Raw genomic sequence first — 7,475 nt, forward strand, 5'->3', positions numbered from 1 at the left:
AGCTACTAGGGAGGCGGAGGCAGGAGAATCACTTGAACCTGGGAGGCAGAGGTTACAGTGAGCTGAGATCACGCCACTGCACTCCAGCCTGGGTAACTGAGTGAGACTCCATCTTAAAAAAACGAAAAAGAAATGTGTCTGTAAAGGAAACTGCCTATAGGAAGCTGTGTGACCTTGGCCAAGCCTCTTCACCTCTCTGGGCCCTTTTTAATGTGGATTAGAGGTGGTTCTTGTTTTTTGTTTGCTCTGTACTGGGCAGCCAGAGCCATCCAGAGCACCAGCCAGGACTTTCTCCCCAAGGGTGCTCGTCTGTTATGGGCCTGCCCCTCTGCTAGACCTGTCTCCACACGGTGGAGGGTCTGAGACTTTTTTATTTTGAACCCTCATCTGCACCAGCATCTACGCTTTAGCACTGCCGTCTCAGGCTCCTCTCAAGAAATTTCAGGCAGCAGAGTTGGTGGAAGCTGAAAGGCCATTTGAATTAGGGTGCCTGGGTCTGTTGCTCAGGAGCCTGGGCACGTCTCTTAACCTTGCTGGGGCTGAGGACACCAGCATTCAGGGTTGTGTGTGAGGGGCTTAGTATCATTATTACTGATGTTTGCTATTAGGCTCTGTCCCGCTTTCCCCGGGGCTGTGGCTGGGCAGGCAGAACAACCATTTATACAGTGAGATGCCCAGTGACCCTGCCTTCCCCATTCCCAGTCTGCTTAAAAAAAAATGAGTGCCTAGACCCCAACCATCAAAGATTCAGATCAGTTCATCTTAGGTGGAGTTTTGACAGGGAGATGTATGTATTTTACAAGCTCTTCAGGTGATGGATTAGTTTGAGAACTGTGATTGAGAACCATGGCAACTGGGCGGGCAGGAACCTGGTGCTTACGGGGCCTGCCCAGCCAGACCCAGCCTTTTTCAGGAGCAAATCTCCCCGTCTTCCTCCTGGGACACAGCAGACTGTCTGAGATCATCTCCTGATGACCTTTGCATACTCTTTTTCTGGGGCTAAGCTGCTTTTCTGGATCAGTTAGAAGGCGACTGGAACATCTGTGAGAGGTTCCGCATCTCTGCACATGTACCGTAACGGGACAGAGCTCACTGTGTGTCTCACCAGTGCACCACAATGTAGCAGCCTCTCATTGTGAGGAATCACCCAGAGTTCCTTATTTCACAACCAAGACGATTAAGGAGCATGGACACAAAGGGTGAGGTCGGAACGAAAGTTTAATAAGCCAAAGAAGAAAGCGCTCCGCCGCAGAGAGGGGACTCGAAAGAGGGAGAGTCGAATTCAAAAGCTTTTATAAGAAGCTCCCCTCATCTCTGTAGCTGTTTGTGTGACTCCCCTGATCTGCAGCTGCGGGCATATCCTTAGTAAGCACAAGCACGGCTTCTGTTGTTTGTGTAACTGTGGTTATGTTTTGGGTAAGCCCTTCCCTCCCTGTGCAGGTTCCCGTGGAGCCTACTGTGTATGTGCCTGAAAAGGGGACGGCCCTTTTCGTGGGATCTCACCGATTATACCAAGAATAAAGGCTGCTGTGTGGGGCCTTGCCTTCTTACCTGTGCAGCTGCAGCCTGAGTTCTCCCCAGGCTGCTCTATTTGTGCCTGTAGCTTGAGGCCGTCTTTCATTTTAAAATAATTTTACAGAAGACCAGCTTTAGCTGTCTGCACAATTAGTTTTTCCTTTTCTCTTCCCTCAACTGGATCAGAACTTATGACGCTGAGACTGAGTCCTGGGATAATAGGATGTAGAGATATGGATTTGAACTCAGCAATTCTTAACTGTCTGATATTAGATAAATTACTTAGATTTCCTGAACCTCACTTTCACCATCTATACAACGTAGGTACCTTGCAATAATTACATTATATTTCTACAAACACACACGAATACCACCAGGAACAATTTTGCCTATAACTTATTTTATTGATTTTTTTTTACATATATGAAATAGAAAAATGATATTCCAAAGAATTATACTTCTCAATTTTTGAGGAAAAATGTTACAAAAATAAAAATTAAACTCAAATTGTGCGAGTAAAACAAAAGGAAAATTGGAGCTCTGCTTACAAGTAAATTTCAACAGAAGTTTTTGTTGTTTTCCTTGAGTAAGATGCTGAAATTGCGGAGGGAGTTTTTTTTTTTTTTTTTTTTTTTTTTGCATTTTATTTATTTTTTTATTGCGTTTTAGGTTTTGGGGTACATGTGAAAAACATGCAAGATTGTTGCATAGGTGCATACGTGGCAGTGTGATTTGCTGCCTTCCTCCCCTTCACCTATATGTGGCATTTCTCCCCATGCTATCTCTCCCCAACTCCCCACCCCCCGCTGTCCCCCCACTCCCCCCCAACAGACCCCAGTGTGTGATGCTCCCCTCCCTGTGTCCATGTGTTCCCATTGTTCAACACCCGTCTATGAGTGAGAACATGCGACGTTTGATTTTGTGTTCTTGTGTCAGTTTGCTGAGAATGATGGTTTCCAGATTCATCCATGTCCCTACAAAGGACGCAAACTCATCGTTTTTGATGGCTGCATAATATTCCATGGTGTATATGTGCCACATTTTCCCTGTCCAGTCTATCATCGATGGGCATTTGGGTTGGTTCCAGGTCTTTGCTATTGTAAACTGTGCTGCAATGAACATTCGTGTGCATGTGTCCTTATAGTAGAACGATTTATAATCCTTTGGATATATACCCAGTAATGGGATTACTGGGTCAAATGGAATTTCTCTTTCTAGGTCCTTGAGGAATCGCCACACTGTCTTCCACAATGGTTGCACTAATTTGCATTCCCACCAACAGTGTAAAAGTGTTCCTATTTCTCCACATCCTCTCCAGCATCTGTTGACTCCAGATTTTTTAATGATCGCCATTCTAACTGGCATGAGATGGTATCTCAATGTAGTTTTGATTTGCATTTCTCTAATGGCCAGTGATGATGAGCATTTTTTCATATGCTTTTGGCCTCATGTATGTCTTCTTTTGTAAAGTATCTGTTCATATCCTTCGCCCATTTTTAAATGGGCTTGTTTGTTTTTTTCTTGTAAATCTGTTTTAGTTCGTTGTAAATTCTGGATATCAGCCCTTTGTCAGATGGGTAGACTGCAAAAATTTTTTCCCATTCTGTTGGTTGGCAATTCACTCTATTGACTGTTTCTTTCACTGTGCAGAAGCTGTGGAGTTTGATTAGGTCCCATTTGTCTATTTTGGCTTTTGTTGCCAATGCTTTTGGTGTTTTAGTCACGAAGTCCTTGCCTATGCCTATGTCCTGAATGATTTTGCCTAGATTTTCTTCTAGGGTTTTTATGGTGTTAGGTCTTACGTTTAAGTCTTTAATCCATCTGGAGTCTATTTTAGTGTAAAATGTCAGGAAGGGGTCCAGTTTCTGCTTTCTGCACATGGCTAGCCAGTTTTCCCAACACCACTTATTAAACAGGGAATCCTTTCCCCATTGCTTGTTTTTATCAGGTTTGTCAAAGATCGGATGGTTGTAGATGTGTTGTGTTGCCTCCGATGCCTCTGTTCTGTTCCATTGGTCTATATGTCTGTTTTGGTACCAGTACCATGCTGTTTTGATTACTGTAGCCTTGTAGTAGAGTTTGATGTCTGGTAGTGTGATGCCTCCCGCTTTGTTCTTTTTGCTTAGGATTGACTTGGCTATGCGGGCTCTCTTTTGGTTCCATATGAAGTTTAAGGTGGTTTTTTCCAGTTCTGTGAAGAAGGTCTTTGGTAGCTTGATGGGGATAGCGTTGAATCTGTAAATTACTTTGGTTATTCTCTCTTTTCTTTTTTATTAATCTGGCTAGTGGTCTGTCTATTTTGTTGATCTTTTCAAAAAACCAGCTTCTGGATTTATTGATTTTTTGAAGGATTTTTCGTGTCTCTATCTCCTTCAATTCTGCTTTGATCTTAGTTATTTCTTGTCTTCTGCTAGGTTTTGAGTTTTATTGATCTTGCTCCTCTAGCTCTTTCAATTTTGATGATAGGGTGTCAATTTTAGATCTCTCCTTTCTTCTCATGTGGGCACTTATTGCTATATATTTTCCTCTAGAGACTGCTTTAAATGTGTCCCAGAGATTCTGGTATGTGGTGTCTTTGTTCTCGTTGGTTTCGAAGAACATCTTTATTTCTGCCTTCATTTCATTGTTTATCCCGTCAACATTCAAGAGAAAGTTGTTCAGCTTCCACGAAGCTGTGCGGTTCTGGGTTGGTTTCTGAATTCTCAGTTCTAACTTGATTGCACTGTGGTCTGAGAGACTGTTTGTTGTGGAGTGAGTTTTGATGTGGCAGTGTGCACGCTATCTTTATTATCCAACTGTTTTGACTCCGTTTTGATGACAACATATACTGACCGTGAAACTCAGAGGTAAGTAATTTCATCATTTTGAAGACATCCACAGCTCTTGAAGTTTTCAAAAGGTGGTTCCCCAAATAGGAGTTCTTTTGAGATGGCATCGGTAAATTCTAAGGTGATAGACACCAGAGATTGGCTGAGCGGCTTGATCTGGGTTGCAGACAGTTAAAAGTTAAAGAAAAGTGGGGTGGCTTCTACTTACTTCATGACCTGCTCCAGAATGTTAACAGATATGCCAGTGGCCCTGGGTGCTTGACGTTACTTAACACAGGTGTCGTTTACACTTTTTCCCTGTGCTGCATGCCACAGAGCGACTCAGCCATTTCTAGGGCACTTAGCTTCAGGAAGGTCTCTGCAGTTGCATGGAGCCGGCTTTGCCTGGCATTCTGCAGGATTCTTTAGTACAAGGATTTTGACTGGGTCCAATCGGAGATTTGCGCAAATTCCTGCATTTTAAATTAGTCTTCCCCTAAAACCATTTCATTCTATATGATGGACAGATGTGAAATACTGGGCTTCTGTATCAGAAATTTTATTTGACTTTTGGAGTACAGCGACCTGAAGAACAAATTGCAGTTTTATTTTTCTCATTACAGCAAGTCAGGAGGAGGCAGCCTGGGCCTGGTGGGGCACTTCTCTGATGTCATCAGGGTCTGTCCACCCTGCCATCTTTAGTGTGGTTTCCTGCCTCACCAATTGAACAAGTGGCAGATTGGAGGGCAAAAGGAAGCCTGATATTGGAGTCAGCTCCCTAGGAAGAACTTTCCCTACAGTCCACCTAGTAACTTCTGATGATACCTGCTTGGCCTGATCTACATGACTTGGCTTCCCTTAGCTGCACATGGAGCTGGAAGATGTGGTTGTATTAGTGGAGCCTTCAGCTGTCCCTTATCATATCAGGGTTCTGTTAGGAGGAAAGGAGGAGAGAAGGGCTACTGGGTAGGCAACTCCCAATGTCAGCTGCAAGGACCTTGTCAAAACCAGGAAACGGTACAGCACTGCTGCTTCACATTGGGCAATGAGCGTAAAACCCAAGCCCAGGTAAGCTTTGTCCTATTGTAACTCTCCAGCTTCAGCTAGATCTTGTGCAAACAAAGAAAGTGCCCCTAAATGAACTGGTGGGATCTAGTTTAGTTGTTATCAATGGGAGACTTCCAGACCTCATTCCATGGTAATGGTTACGTAGAACGTCACACACCACCTTACACTGGGTTGGGTTGAAATGATCCATTAATGAAAACATGAAAAAATATTTTCACAGAGATGGTTTTCAAAGTAACAGAGGGTACTGGGAAAAAAAATCCTTTAGTTGTTCTAAGTATATAGAATGTCAGATAACAATAACCTCAGTTTTCCATGGAGAAACCAAATATGTCATTGAAATGCTTCCAGAATCAAACATTTGATGTGTATGTTGGGTGAGGAGGCAGGAGGATTGGATAGGGTGGTGAGAAGTCTGAGTTTTGCTCTCCCTCTCTCACTAATTAGCTGTGTGGCTTTCACAAAAGAGTTCCAGCTCCTTAACCTTGCTAGCTGAGTTTTATCATCTGTAAAATGAAACGGTTGGTCTCGATCAGTGCTGTCCAGTCTAAATATTATTTGAGCCACCTGTATAATTTTAAGGTTTTTAGCAGCCACGTTAAAAAAGCAAAAAGAAACAAGTAAAATTAACATATTTTATTTCATCCAATGCACCCAAAATATTCTCATTTCAACACAAAACCAATACAATTGTTGAGAAAGTATTTTACATTTTTTTGCGCTGAGTTTTTGAATTCCACATGTAAGTTACCCTTCCAGCACAGCTCAGTTTGGACTGGCCCCATGTCAGGCACTCAGCAGCTACACACCTCTCCTGGCCACTGTTGTGAACAGTGCTGCCCTCCAGAGCTCCACGGTTCTTCCAGTTCTGACCCTTGGGGATTTTCAACATGGATACTCAAGTTTCCTTCCCGACTCAGCTTTGAGTGTCTTGGCCTCTTTTTCCTTCCCCCCAACCTGGGGGTTACCTCTCTTCAGGCATGGATCAAACCCTGAGGGACAACCTCACCCCATCATTTCTTTCTGCACCATCTGCTGCTCTCTGTCCTGTGTTTTTCTGATTTGGAATCACTCCCCTCGCTGCCCCCGCCGCCTTTTTTTTGAGATGGAGTCTCGCTCTGTCATCAGGCTGGAGTACAATGGCACCATCTCGGCTCACTGCAACCTCCACCTCCCAGGTTCAAGCGATTCTCCTGCCTCAGCCTCCCGAGTAGCTCGGATTACAGGTGCCTGCCACCACACCTGGTTAATTTTTGAATTTTTAGTAGATACGGGGTTTCACCATGTTGACCAGGATGGTCTCAATCTCCTGACCTCATGATCCACCAACTTCAGCCTCTCAAAAGTGCTGGAATTACAGGTGGGAGCCACTGAGCCCAGCCCCTTGCTGCTTTTTATCAGGCTGAGATCTCTCCCAGGCTGCCTTATCTCTGCCTGGTCCCTGAGGGAACCCATTTGCAGCCTCTCATTCCTGCTTCATCTAGGGCATTTCATGTTCTCTTAATTTTGCATTCCATTGCCTTTATAATGTTCAACCACTTAAAAAATGTAATAATATAGATTTTTTTCTCTTATTACAAAAGACATGTTCACTGCAAAACAATTGGGAAATATAGGAGCTTATAAAAAATAATATAAAAATCACTCATAATCCACTCACTCCAACCCGACCACTGCTAATGTTTTGATGTGCTTACCTCTGGTCTTTTCCTAAGCATTGCATATACAGGTGAATGTGTTTTAAATGTCTTTTTCTGGAGATTTCACAGAATATATAGTTTTCTTTTCTGTTTCTTTCACTTTTTATTATACTGTGAGCATTATAACAATATCATTAAGTATCATTTGAAAACATGATTTGTAATGGCTAGTGGCTGAGGTTCAGGGGGAGATTTTGATGCTCTTACGTTGCCGTGAAGCTGGGGACTGAGACTTAGCACCTGCCCTGCTTCTCATTCCTCCTCGTTGAGGAGCTCTTGGCCAATGTAATGAGTAACAGCTAAGTGTGAAATGAGTAACTGCCTTATTAGCAGCTCAGCAAGCGCTGGAGACCGGTATGTTTGCATTTCCATGCTCATTGGTCCA

Source organism: Aotus nancymaae, unplaced genomic scaffold, assembly GCF_030222135.1.
Source record: "Aotus nancymaae isolate 86718 unplaced genomic scaffold, 86718_ANA_hifiasm-v0.15.2.pri h1tg000108l, whole genome shotgun sequence".
Taxonomy (NCBI): Eukaryota; Metazoa; Chordata; class Mammalia; order Primates; family Aotidae; genus Aotus; species Aotus nancymaae.